The sequence below is a fragment of the Pangasianodon hypophthalmus genome, chromosome 9 (genome assembly GCF_027358585.1).
Source record: "Pangasianodon hypophthalmus isolate fPanHyp1 chromosome 9, fPanHyp1.pri, whole genome shotgun sequence".
Classification (NCBI taxonomy): Eukaryota; Metazoa; Chordata; class Actinopteri; order Siluriformes; family Pangasiidae; genus Pangasianodon; species Pangasianodon hypophthalmus.
Window position 1 is genome coordinate 17,225,550 of NC_069718.1, and position 12,209 is coordinate 17,237,758.

A 12,209-nucleotide genomic window follows, 5' to 3' on the forward strand; every position below is an offset into this window, starting at 1 on the left:
CCTGACAGGGTTAACTCAGTGCCACTCAGTGTAGTCAAGACTTATATATACCAACAGCAAATGAACAGGAAAAACAAGAAACACGTACAACCACAGTTCTAACAGAAATATTAAAATGATAACCATATAAAAAGTAAATTTATTGTTGCCCAAACGTGTTCAATTACATGAAATTACTCAGTAACTCAGTAACACGCTCAATTTATGAGTGACATTATGGTCTAAGAGAAGCTTCTTCTACATGACTCAGCCGCATTAATGTGTTCTTTTCTTGTCCTGATTAAACAAACTGTCCTAAACTTAACCAGAAAGAGACATTTTAACCAGTACTACCCCGTATGCAGTTCAGCCCAAAAGTCTGTCCTTTTCCTTTCTGCAAAAAAGTCAACGAGAACTAATCTAGAGCTCTGTCCTCCCTCTCTCTCCTCTTCGGAGCGTCTGTTCTGTTGCACTGAAATTCAAACAGCTCTACTACCCATAAAACAATCACCTGATATCTATCACATCCCGATTCACTTGGCAAACTCTTCCACATCCCTAAAATCTCCTGTTTGCAGGCTCAGAGCTGTCTCTTAGATTCTACATTACGCACTAGTTTCCTTTAATCTGTACCTCAAACCAATGAGAATAAATTCATGTTTCACGATGCCTGTGGTAATAATATAACCACTTTGCATACAGTGAGATATACTAATAATACACTGAGCCTGTAAAGCATACTTAGCCACTTATTAATGTGGTATGTCAGAGATTTCCTGTTTATGATTTGCATCAAGGTTTCTAAAGGTTTCTCTGTTTGTTGTTTGAATGTCTCTCACCTTGGTCATTTGGAACATCATTATTAATGAAGCACATGAATTCGATTCTGAGGAATCAAGCTTAATGTATAGTTGCTCTTTAACACTGACCTAAATCTAATATCTACCATGATTCTGAGAAGTTTGAATGAGCAAAGACAGCAAAGATGCACTTTAGCCTGATAGTTTGAATAGTTCTTCCCAAATTTCTCAAATTATAGAACTGGTGAACAATAGTACAAACATCCATCCATCCATCCATCCATCTTTTTATCACTCTATCTATTCATTCATCCATCCATCCCTTCATCCATCCATCTATCCATTATCCATTCATCCATGTAGATTTGTTGGCAATTTTCATATATTTTGTGCACACTGCGTTTTGCATGCTCCATGACAGAACTGTAGAATAACGGATTTTGGGAAACACTGCACTCTGTCTGTTATGTGTACAATCATGGATGGCATGTTATAATAGAGAAGGCATGATTTACAACAGATTCTAATGCATGAAATGTATGAAAATGTTCTGCAATTAAATGAACTTACAGGGGCATTTTATTTAATATGGGGGCAGGGTCATTAAAGGGCATCTCACAGGCATCTCAGTGCATCTAACTCCTACACACATTCAGTGTGACAACGTGACAATGACACAGTAATCATTCTTCTCTTCATTCAGTTTTTGGCATCAATTTCAGTCTGCAAAACTTACAGCCTCTTACGTGCCAACATTTGCTGTCGAGTGAAACCAAGTGCTGAAAGATCATATAAATAAGGGATACATACAGTGATGTACAATCAGTGTGGAATTTTTAAATAAAATGTACAGGCATTAATATCCCATGACAAGAAGGAGCTCAGATGAAGGCATGTGATGAGCTGTGAGCCTGCCAAGAAGGAATGAAAAATACTTAATGCTAAAAAATGCTGCTCCTTCAAAACGCAACTGGCCTTGTGTAAATATTGGCATGGCAAAGAGAACAGGACTTTCTTGAATTCTTGAAAAGTGTTATACCTGTTTCTGAACCTAGTAGTACAAAAGAGGACAAGTCCTCCTGGAAAAAGGATTTCTGCTGCATCCTGATGGTGTTCTTTTGGTAAAACTAGAACAATGCCAGGTCAGAAAAGCAAAAACTCCCTTCTAAAAACTTGTCACAAACACATCTGCATATTTTTTGTGCATAGGGCAGAACTGAATACATGAAACAAAATGTTTTGCATTGAACAGTCCTTAAAAAGAATGTGCACTGCTTTTTAATCAGCATCTTTCTTTCACTCAAGCCACACTTCAACTGGAGCAAATATCTAATTTTCATGTATGAATTATTCATTCATTCATCTTCAGCAACCACTTTATGCTGGTCAGGGTCTGGTCTGGATCCGGAGAATATCCCAAGAACACTGGGCACGAGGTGGGAACACACCCTGGATGCAAGGTCAGGCCATCCCACGACACCATGCACACACATATTCACACACTTGTTCACACCTAGGGGCAATTAAATGTAGGGTTTGGGCAATATAATATTACTATAAATTATTTCACAATATTTTCTGAGACATTTTATATATCGTGACTTCTTTTAAATTAATTTTTACCTTTTTTTTTAATAATTACAAAGTGACTGGAAGCAGATGATATTAGAAGATTTTGCCCTTAACCTTTAAAATAGGAAATATTTTACTTTTTTCTATTTTTCAGTGTTAATTGTTTTTATTTATTTTTTTAATAAATATTTTTAAAATAAAAAATAAAAATACATTTATTATAAACAATTATTTGATTATCTATAACATTTTTTATTAAAAAAATTGCTGGCGGTTTGTGAGCAGACCTATATATCGTGATATATTTATCACGCGTTGTAGAAATGCCTTTGACTGTAGCCAATCAACCGACCAATAAGTTTTTGGGAGGTGGGAGGATATCCATGCAGACATGGGGAGAACACAGGATCAAACTCTGAACCCTGGAGCTGTGAAGGGGCTCCACCACATCACCCGGTTTAACATGATTAGAAAATTTCAAAAAAATCTATTTAGGTCCATACCAGGGTTTTTTTTATTTATGACCCAAACAACCCTTCCTGATAAACAAAACTGCCCTCAGTTTTGTTTCTCTTACTCTCGCCCCGTTCACAATTCCTATCCCCTTCCTCATTATTCTGGCCTCAATGTGACCTCTTCCTAGAGCACTTAACATTGCTTCCCCACCTGTGAGGATGTGGAGCACTTCAAAGCACCATGCAGTGATTGAGCACTGATTGCTGTGGGCCACTTGACTCATTTCATCTCATCTTGAGGACTAAACTTTCCGGGAATGAGGTGGGAGGGAGATGGAATTCTCTGAAGAAAGAGGCGACAGTTTCTCTTTGATGGGCTCGGCCTTTTCAGTGCTGCTCCTTTTCAACATATTTGATCATCACTTTGATAGATTTCACTTATTATGCAAGGGGAAAAAATACAGACAAGAGCATTTCATATCTGCACACACATATACTCCAGAGAGTCATACTCTGCTGTGTGGTTAACCTTGATTTGACCAAACATAAAAGAGGCCCTGTTTTTTTCTTTCAACCAAAGCTAAAAATATTGAGACTGAATGCTTGAAGGCTCTTCACAAATAATAGACATGAGACATTGTGCATGTGAAAACATGAGTATTTGAGTTGTACTGAACATAAGGTCATGGCATACTGTGAAGTTAAAAGACAGCAATTTTTCAGATTTTGCAATTATGCATAAATAAATTAATGACATGCATCTGATATTTTCATTTCAGTGCTGTATTTTCATGCCAGCCTTTTTGCACATACCACTGACATTCTGGGGTTTTTTTTCAGACTCTCATGGTAATGATTGTATTGAGCGATTTCCCTAAGAACTACATATACATCAAAAACAGCAATCTGTTGGGGAAAATTGCTAATTTCCATGAGTTAATGGGTATCTTCTGTTTCCTATTGTAAATACACAGCATGACTGTAGATTATGTGAATTTCTCATAGAGTTAATAACATGATATACTAATCCACCCAATTATGAAATGAAAGATAATAAAGACAAGCTTTTTTTTTTTTTTAAACCTGTTGCAGTGCATCAATTTTTAAAGCAGTGTTCAGATTTTAATGTAGGCCTCTTCATAAAGCAATAAAGCCTTATGTATTTATCATTTTGAAAGATATTAAATAGTAGTTATATAGCCTTCATATCACATATTAGCTATTTATATTCCAATATTTTATGTATCTGTTTTCATATATCAGTGTCGTTTTAATTATACATTAAAATTACAGTATGCTTTCTTTAATGAGTTCAAAAAGCAGCAGGCAATAATACTGAAACGCCAAGGCCTGAGTTCTGAGTAACCCTACGTCAGCATCGTGTCTGCTCGGTGTTTCTGAACGTGTCTATGAAGTGTCTGAATTTCATGTAGTAACTGCTCAGCAGCCAAGCACAGCCCTCATTGCCCTGCTATACACATCCCTACAGTGACCACACTGGTCAGTGTTTCCGCTTTGCTGCTTTGCCCTGATTGTTCCATCTGTCTCTCAATGTCTCTGACGGCTCATCTCCGTCTGTAATGAAATAACAAACGCAGAGTGGAACTCCAGCAGCATGGGACAAAAATGTCTCATTGGGCTGTTTCATAAAATCACAGACTGTCAGGTCAAGGTCATTTCTTCATTTGTTCATCAGTAAACACTTTATCCCAGTCAGGATCATGGTGGAGTATATCCCAGGAACACTAGACATGAGGCAGGAATACATCCTAGGTGGGATCACTAGTCACACACAACATGCACACACACACACATGTTCACACCTAGGGGCAATTTTGTGTAATCTGTCCATCTACTGTAATATTTTTTGGCTGAAAACCCACACGAACATGAGGAGAACATGCAGAACTCCATACAGATAGTAACCCGAGCTCTGGATCAAACCATGGACCCTGAACCACCATGTCACCTAGGTCAATCTCCTCATTTTTTTATTTGCTTTATTAAATGTCAGTGAAATTTGATTAATGACATGACAAAAGAGATAGAGATGAAGAAGAGACTCACTACACACTACAACTCACTACACATAAAGAACTTGTTACACAACTATACACTAGTTACACAATTATGTTTGTCCTGCCACTTGTATGACTCTGAATACTGTTTGGAGAATTGCTAAGTAATATGCGTTTCTAAATGCAACCTTTAGGTTTATTTAATTAGATATAACGTGCAACACACACACAGGTTGTGAAAACTGTCATTTGTAGTAACTCTTTTAGATCTAAATCTACAATATTTGTTCAAAATTTGAGAAGGCTAAATCATAGCACACCCTGTCTCACTCAGGATATTCCAGGTCAAATCTCACATATGCTAACTGTTACTCACATAGCTTTAACATATGATGCACATTTCCCAAAGATTCTGTACATGATATGCATTGACCAAACAAAAATGGTTCACAAACAAAATAGCCAGAAACAAATCCTGATTCATGGCACATGGCAAAATCTCTAGGGTTTGATTAACACTACAGTGTTTACCTAGAGTTAAATAAGCCCTGGTGATTGAACGCTGATGATTGTGCTGTGTAATTCTTACGTATTTGCATTACGGCGTTTAAGGTAAGGGTTTGCATGGAAAAAAACTGGGCTAGCATTCCCTTTCACCTGAAAAACACAAGTCTATAGTCTGTAATTCCTACATGTTTGTTCTGTTAAATGTAGTCTGTGCTTATGAGCATTAAAGCACCAAGTGGCTACACACTAAAGAGACTGGAGGAGACCAGTGATATCACACTGGGGTCTCAAATGCATTTAGATGGTAGCATGCATATATATATATATATATATATATGAACTTCAAATAAGCCCAAATTCATTAAATATGCTACATGCAACGCTGACAAAGCATAACTGAGATGGTGTTGTTCCTTTCATAGTGTTGGTAAGGAAACTGTGAGCTAACTAATGGTAGATTTACAGGTAGACATCTGTATAGCTCATCTTAGAGCATCTATAAAATAGACTAAATAATGACTAACAGCGAAACGGGAGCACATCCTGATGTTGTGCAATAAGTGCAGGCTGAATTCTAAGCCCAGCTGGTGCTATTCAGTGCTCACAGCAATAAACCCGATTCAGACGTTCAGTCCTGATGTTGCAAGCACAGCGCATTGTTTGTGATCTGGATGTCGTATGGCCACATCGATAAGCCGTGATGCCACACGTCTACAGACAAAGAGACGGCTTTCCGGCTGATCCTGCCGATGCATTTCTGAAAATCCGCCGGAGATTCCTGAGCTCGTGCTTCAGAACAGCCTCGGATACTGACCTCGAGATCCGCAAGATGCAAGTGAAAGCGCACGAGCACGTAGGGGAAAAAGACAGGTGCACCTGCCCAGGAAACGCAGTGACTCGACGAGCCGGTTAGCCTTCAGCGGGATTTAAACATGTCTTACCTTTCCTTTGTCAGTCATAATTCCTCATTTCACGTCGACAAATCAGCCCTCCAGTAAAATATGGCTTTAAAAGACACAGGCCAGAGCTGTCTTCCCGTCTAACAGTCGCTATATCTCCCTCATCCTCATGCTGTTCAGTGATGCAGCAGCACAGTGGCAAAGACACGCCCACTCGGCCGCTCCGTCCCATTACGTCAGCGGGAGCCATTAGTCCACGCCCATTCTGCAAAAGCGCTGCCACTTTTCACCTGCCTGTACCTTTTCTGTTCACTCCTACCCCCTGTACCTTTTCTGTTCACTCCTACCCCCTGTACCTTTTCTGTTCACTCCTACCCCCTGTACCTTTTCTGTTCACTCCTACCCCCCTGTACCTTTTCTGTTCACTCCTACCCCCCTGTACCTTTTCTGTTCACTCCTACCCCCTGTACCTTTTCTGTTCACTTCTACCCCCCTGTACCTTTTCTGTTCACTCCTACCCCCCATACTGTTCTGTTCACTCCTACCCCCTGTACCTTTTCTGTTCACTCCTACCCCCTGTACCTTTTCTGTTTACTCCTACCCCCCATACTGTTCTGTTCACTCCTACCCCCTGTACCTTTTCTGTTCACTCCTACCCCCTGTACCTTTTCTGTTCACTCCTACCCCCATACTGTTCTGTTCACTCCTACCCCTCCTGTACCTTTTCTGTTCACTCCTACCCCCCTGTACTGTTTCTGTTCACTCCTACCCCCTTGTACCTTTTCTGTTCACTCCTACCCCCTGTACCATTTCTATTTACTCCTACCCCCCGCACCTTTTCTGTTCACTCCTACCCCTTGTACCTTCTCTGTTCACTCCTACACCCCCCCCCCCCCCCCCGTACCTTTTCTGTTCACTCCTACCCCCCTGTAATGTTTCTGTTCACTCCTACCCCCCTGTACCTTTTCTGTTCACTCCTACACGCCCCCCCCATACCTTTTCTGTTCACTCTTACCCCCCTGTACCTTTTCTGTTCACTCCTACCCCCCGTACCTTTTCTGTTCACTCCTACACGCCCCCCCCCATACCTTTTCTGTTCACTCTTACCCCCCTGTACCTTTTCTGTTCACTCCTACCCCCCGTACCTTTTCTGTTCACTCCTACACGCCCCCCCCCATACCTTTTCTGTTCACTCTTACCCCCCTGTACCTTTTCTGTTCACTCCTACCCCCCGTACCTTTTCTGTTCACTCCTACACGCCCCCCCCCATACCTTTTCTGTTCACTCTTACCCCCCTGTACCTTTTCTGTTCACTCCTACCCCCCTGTACCTTTTCTGTTCACTCCTACCCCCCGTACCTTTTCTGTTCACTCCTACACGCCCCCCCCCATACCTTTTCTGTTCACTCTTACCCCCCTGTACCTTTTCTGTTCACTCCTACCCCCCCATACCTTTTCTGTTCACTCCTATCCCCTGTACCTTTTCTGTTCACTCCTACCCCCTGTACCTTTTCTGTTCACTCCTACCCCCCTGTACTTTTTCTGTTCACTCCTACCCCCCTGTTCCATTTCTGTTCACTCCCACCCCCTGTTCCATTCCTGCTCACTCCCACCCCCTGTTCCATTTCTGTTCACTCCTACCCCCTGTTCCATTCCTGCTCACTCCTACCCCCTGTTCCATTTCTGTTCACTCCTATCCCCTGTACTTTTTCTGCTCACTCCTACCCCCCTGTACCTTTTCTGTTCACTCCTACCCCCTGTACCATTTCTAATCACTCCTACCCCCCTGTACTTTTCTGTTCACTCCTACATGGGGATTAAATTGCGTAAATTACACACTCTAATTACACAGAAATAGTATTAAAGCCTAAGTTTTATGTTAAATATATTTAGAAGTGCTAAAACTGAACTATTTCAAGCATACTGTAAGGCACAGGTTGCTGACCCCGGTCCTGGAGCTCCCCCTGTCCTGCTCATTATAGAGTTTTCCCTGCTCTAACATACCCACCTCAACTCAGAAAGGGCTCTGAATTAGCTAATTAGTTGAGTCATGTGTATTGCAAGCAGGGGAAACACTACAATGTGCAGGTACTCAATGACCAGGCTTGAGAAGCTGTGCCGTAAGGTATACATTTAACAACAAGATACTTCTCAGAGCGTATTATCATTAGGACGTACAAGATCAAATAATATTTGAAAATAAAAAAACACATGTTCAAAAAGAAAGCAATATTTTCAATGCATTTTACCAGGATATATGCACTTAGAGCCTAAGAATTTATGCTTGTTAGAAAACCCACATAATTTTAGGAAGATGCCCTGCCAGATAACAAATGCATTCTTTTTTCCTCTAAACATCCCATTACAAATGAACAACTCATGCTGTTCAGATGAAAGAAAAAACTTTAACAACATAAATTAATGAACAGATTATTACCTATGTTGTACATTAACAATATATGTCCCTCCCATAAGAAGTAGTCTAAAAGACCAATCCCAAACTAAACAGCTTCTAAATGACCAAAAACCTTCATTTTTAAAGCACTATTCTTAGCTACTTACAATGGCTGACCTAATCAACTGACAACTGATTGTATATAGTATGTCTGTAAATTGTATAGGTGAATTGTAAATTGACATTGCTTGATTTTTTTTCTTTCATTACCTTTTTTCCCAAAATAAATAGTGTCCTTGGTTCATTTACTTAAAAATGCCAATACAAATGAAAAAGAACTTTCACAGCTCTTTTAAATTACATGTATTTTAAATTATATGTATTTTACATGGGTCTACTGAATGCTGTGAAGACAAAGAGGATAAGTAAACTGGTAAACTGTTGACACAAACTTGCACAGGAAAAGTTCCTACCCTCATTTAGACATGGACTCCACAGCCAGGTTAACACTCTCACTCCCTCTGCTGTTCACATATTTTAAAGCAGGTTTCTGCAGACCAGACCCTACTTCCTTGGCATATTTCTGTTACAGTAAGAAAAAAGGAATAATAAAAATGTGAGGAACAATAAAGTGCAACATGAATATCAGAACTGGAGGCTTGGGGTTTCAATTTGGTTGAACAAACCCAGGTTTGCTGTGCATCATGCTACTGGAAGGATTCAAATTTGGCCCAAACAACATGAATGCATCATGTCCACCTCTGTGAACAGTACAAGCTGGTGGTGGAACTGTGATGGTGTGGAGAATGTTTTCCTGCCACATAGGTATGTCCCACCTATACCTAGTGAAGAATAACTGAGTAACACCATGTAACATCATTGCTGACCAGTTGTTTTTTTTTCATACTCAGATGGACATTTCCAACATGATAATGCACCACACCACAAGGTACATATCAGTCACTCTTCTAGGAACAGCAAGTTTTCTTTGCTTCAGTAGCCAGCATAGTCCCTGGATTTAACCACCAATAAGCATCTTTGGGATGGAAATAGAACAAATGCCCATGTTGACTGATTTCATGCTGTTCAAGGCCATGTCTCTGCTTCCAGATAAGTTACTATACTCTTTGGAGCAAAAGGGTTCTTCAAGGGTTCTTTGGATAGTTATTTATTTATTTTTTTTTACCTTCATAACCTTTTCTGATAGTATAACACTATTCTACTTTTCTACCATTCTACAGTTATTCTACTTAGAACCTATAAGTGTTCCCTTCCCTTAAAGGGAATCAATTTTTTTTTTCTAAAGCTGTTGTAATAAGAAGAATGTTTCTTAGACCTATTTATATATTTTAAAAAATTATCTTCAAAAACTACAGTCAAAAATACAACAAAATAAACACTAGTTACATATGTAACTGTGGTTCTATGTACCCCAGATAACCGCAAGGGAATCACCTGGCTATCTGCTTGTGTGTGTGTGTGTGTGTGTGTGCAAAAATGCCAAGACCTTCCAGCACAGTGACATATGATGAAGTATTTGCAATAAATACAGCTGTTAAAAAGTCATATTCCCCGGAACTGTCTTGCCAATCTGGCACAGGTTCCAAAAGACAATTAATCCTGAGGTTATTCAGGGTTCAGGGAACTGGCAATGTATTTCCCCTCTTCCAGCTACCAGGGTTCACCCATGTAACGTTGCCAACCACTCTAAAAAGTTCTTAGAGACAACTGCCACATTCACACCACTGGGAGGGATGATGTTATCCTTGTAGAACGTGGACAAGGTGCATAGTGACAGCCAGGTAGCAGTAGGACACACCTCCTGGAGTGATACACCTCTAAATAATGCCCATGATCATTAGGCAATTCTAGTAGAGTGGCATTTAACAGTCGGGGACAGCTGTCCAGCCCACCTGTAGGGCACATGATGGCATCAGTGGGCCAGTCTCTGCTTAGATAAGTCCCCTGAGTCTTTCTTCCATGGCAGATGAACAGTTGATCTGAGGACTGGCTGGTTGACATCTCTTCTAAATAGTAACTTAGGGTGCATACTGAACACAGCAAGAAACATTCTTGCAGGCTCACATTCACTGAAAGCTGCATGGTCTGACACACAAAGTTGAATGACATGACCTTGGGCAGGAAGCCTGGATTCAACCACAAGGTCAGCCAAGAGTCACCTGGGCACAAATGCATGCAAGGAAATTGTACTGGCAGAGCATGCAATTCTCCAGCACTTAGCCAAAGTGATTGCAAGCAAAAAGGCAGTTTTCAGTTCAGCATTATACACAGGCTTCGAAAGGCGGGGTGGCCTTTAGGGACTCCAGCACAAAAGTGAGGTCCCATGCTGGGCTCCTAGGATGAATAAGCAGTAATAAGCCTGTGAGTGATGCCATCCATGGTGCTGTGTTATGCTGTTGTAGTTACCACATACACCTTTAGCACAGATGGGGACTTGCTGCAGATGAGCAGTTTCTGAGCTTCTGCGCTCTCGCTGTGACACATTTCTGTTCATGGTGTTTGGGGTTCAGCCATAGACTGATATATCACTTCTGAAAAGCCTGTAGCTCCAGCAAGCCTAATGGGGATCCCCACTGCAGCTGACATCATCAGTCCTAGCATCCTTAAAAGATGCTGGTACCACATATACACATGTACAATAACATCTACTACATGTTGTGCTGGTGGAGTGGGTAGAATTCTTAGTTAATCTAGCTTCAGGACAATGAATTGGGTCCCTGAGTTCCCAGTGAGATCAAGCCCTATAATGTGGGCAAGGAGGGTGGACATGCAGTATGCTGATGCCACTGGCCATGTGGTGGTAGAGACAGGCTGAGGACTTTGAATTGAAATTGAAATGCCTGTCCTTGGAAGGCCACCCTTACACAGCAAGGGTGATAGGGACAAGAAAATAAGTTTAGGTAGTACAAACACAGTCATGTGTTTGTACTACCTAAAATACATCTGACACCCTTAACATTTGAAAAAATGAGGCCTTAGTAACTGGCCCAACCCTTTCAAGAAGGTTTTCTAGAATTGGACAAAAACCACCTTGCTTCTTCTGAACAAGGAGGTAAGCTGAATGGAACCCGTTGCTTTGGACTGTGGGAATCTGTTGACTGTCTACCTTTTCAATCGTATCCTTGTCCATGAACAAACTTCTTGGGTCAGAACAATAACTTTGTTGGGGTCTGATATTGTAGAGGCCTTGAAGGCCCAAAAAGGAGCCAATTAAATAAAGTAATAAAGCTGCAAATTAACAGAAATCCAGTTAATTTAGCAGACACAGCAACGAACAGCGAGTGGTATGGCAAGGGAACACCATCATACCACAATATTCTGAGGATACAAATAACGAGGGAGAAACTGACATATAACCTAGCAAACAACGCAGTGTGGTGATAGCTAATACAGGCTAGTAAGGTTAATGACGGAAAATCAACCTGAAGCTAATGGATGATAAGGAGCCCTATGGTGTTATGTGAAAAAAAAAGTTAAAAATAATATACAAAACACACTCACTAGGTGGAAAAGGGGTGAGAGGAGTCTATCCCCAGATTTGAGGACAGGACACCTGTAGCTCTG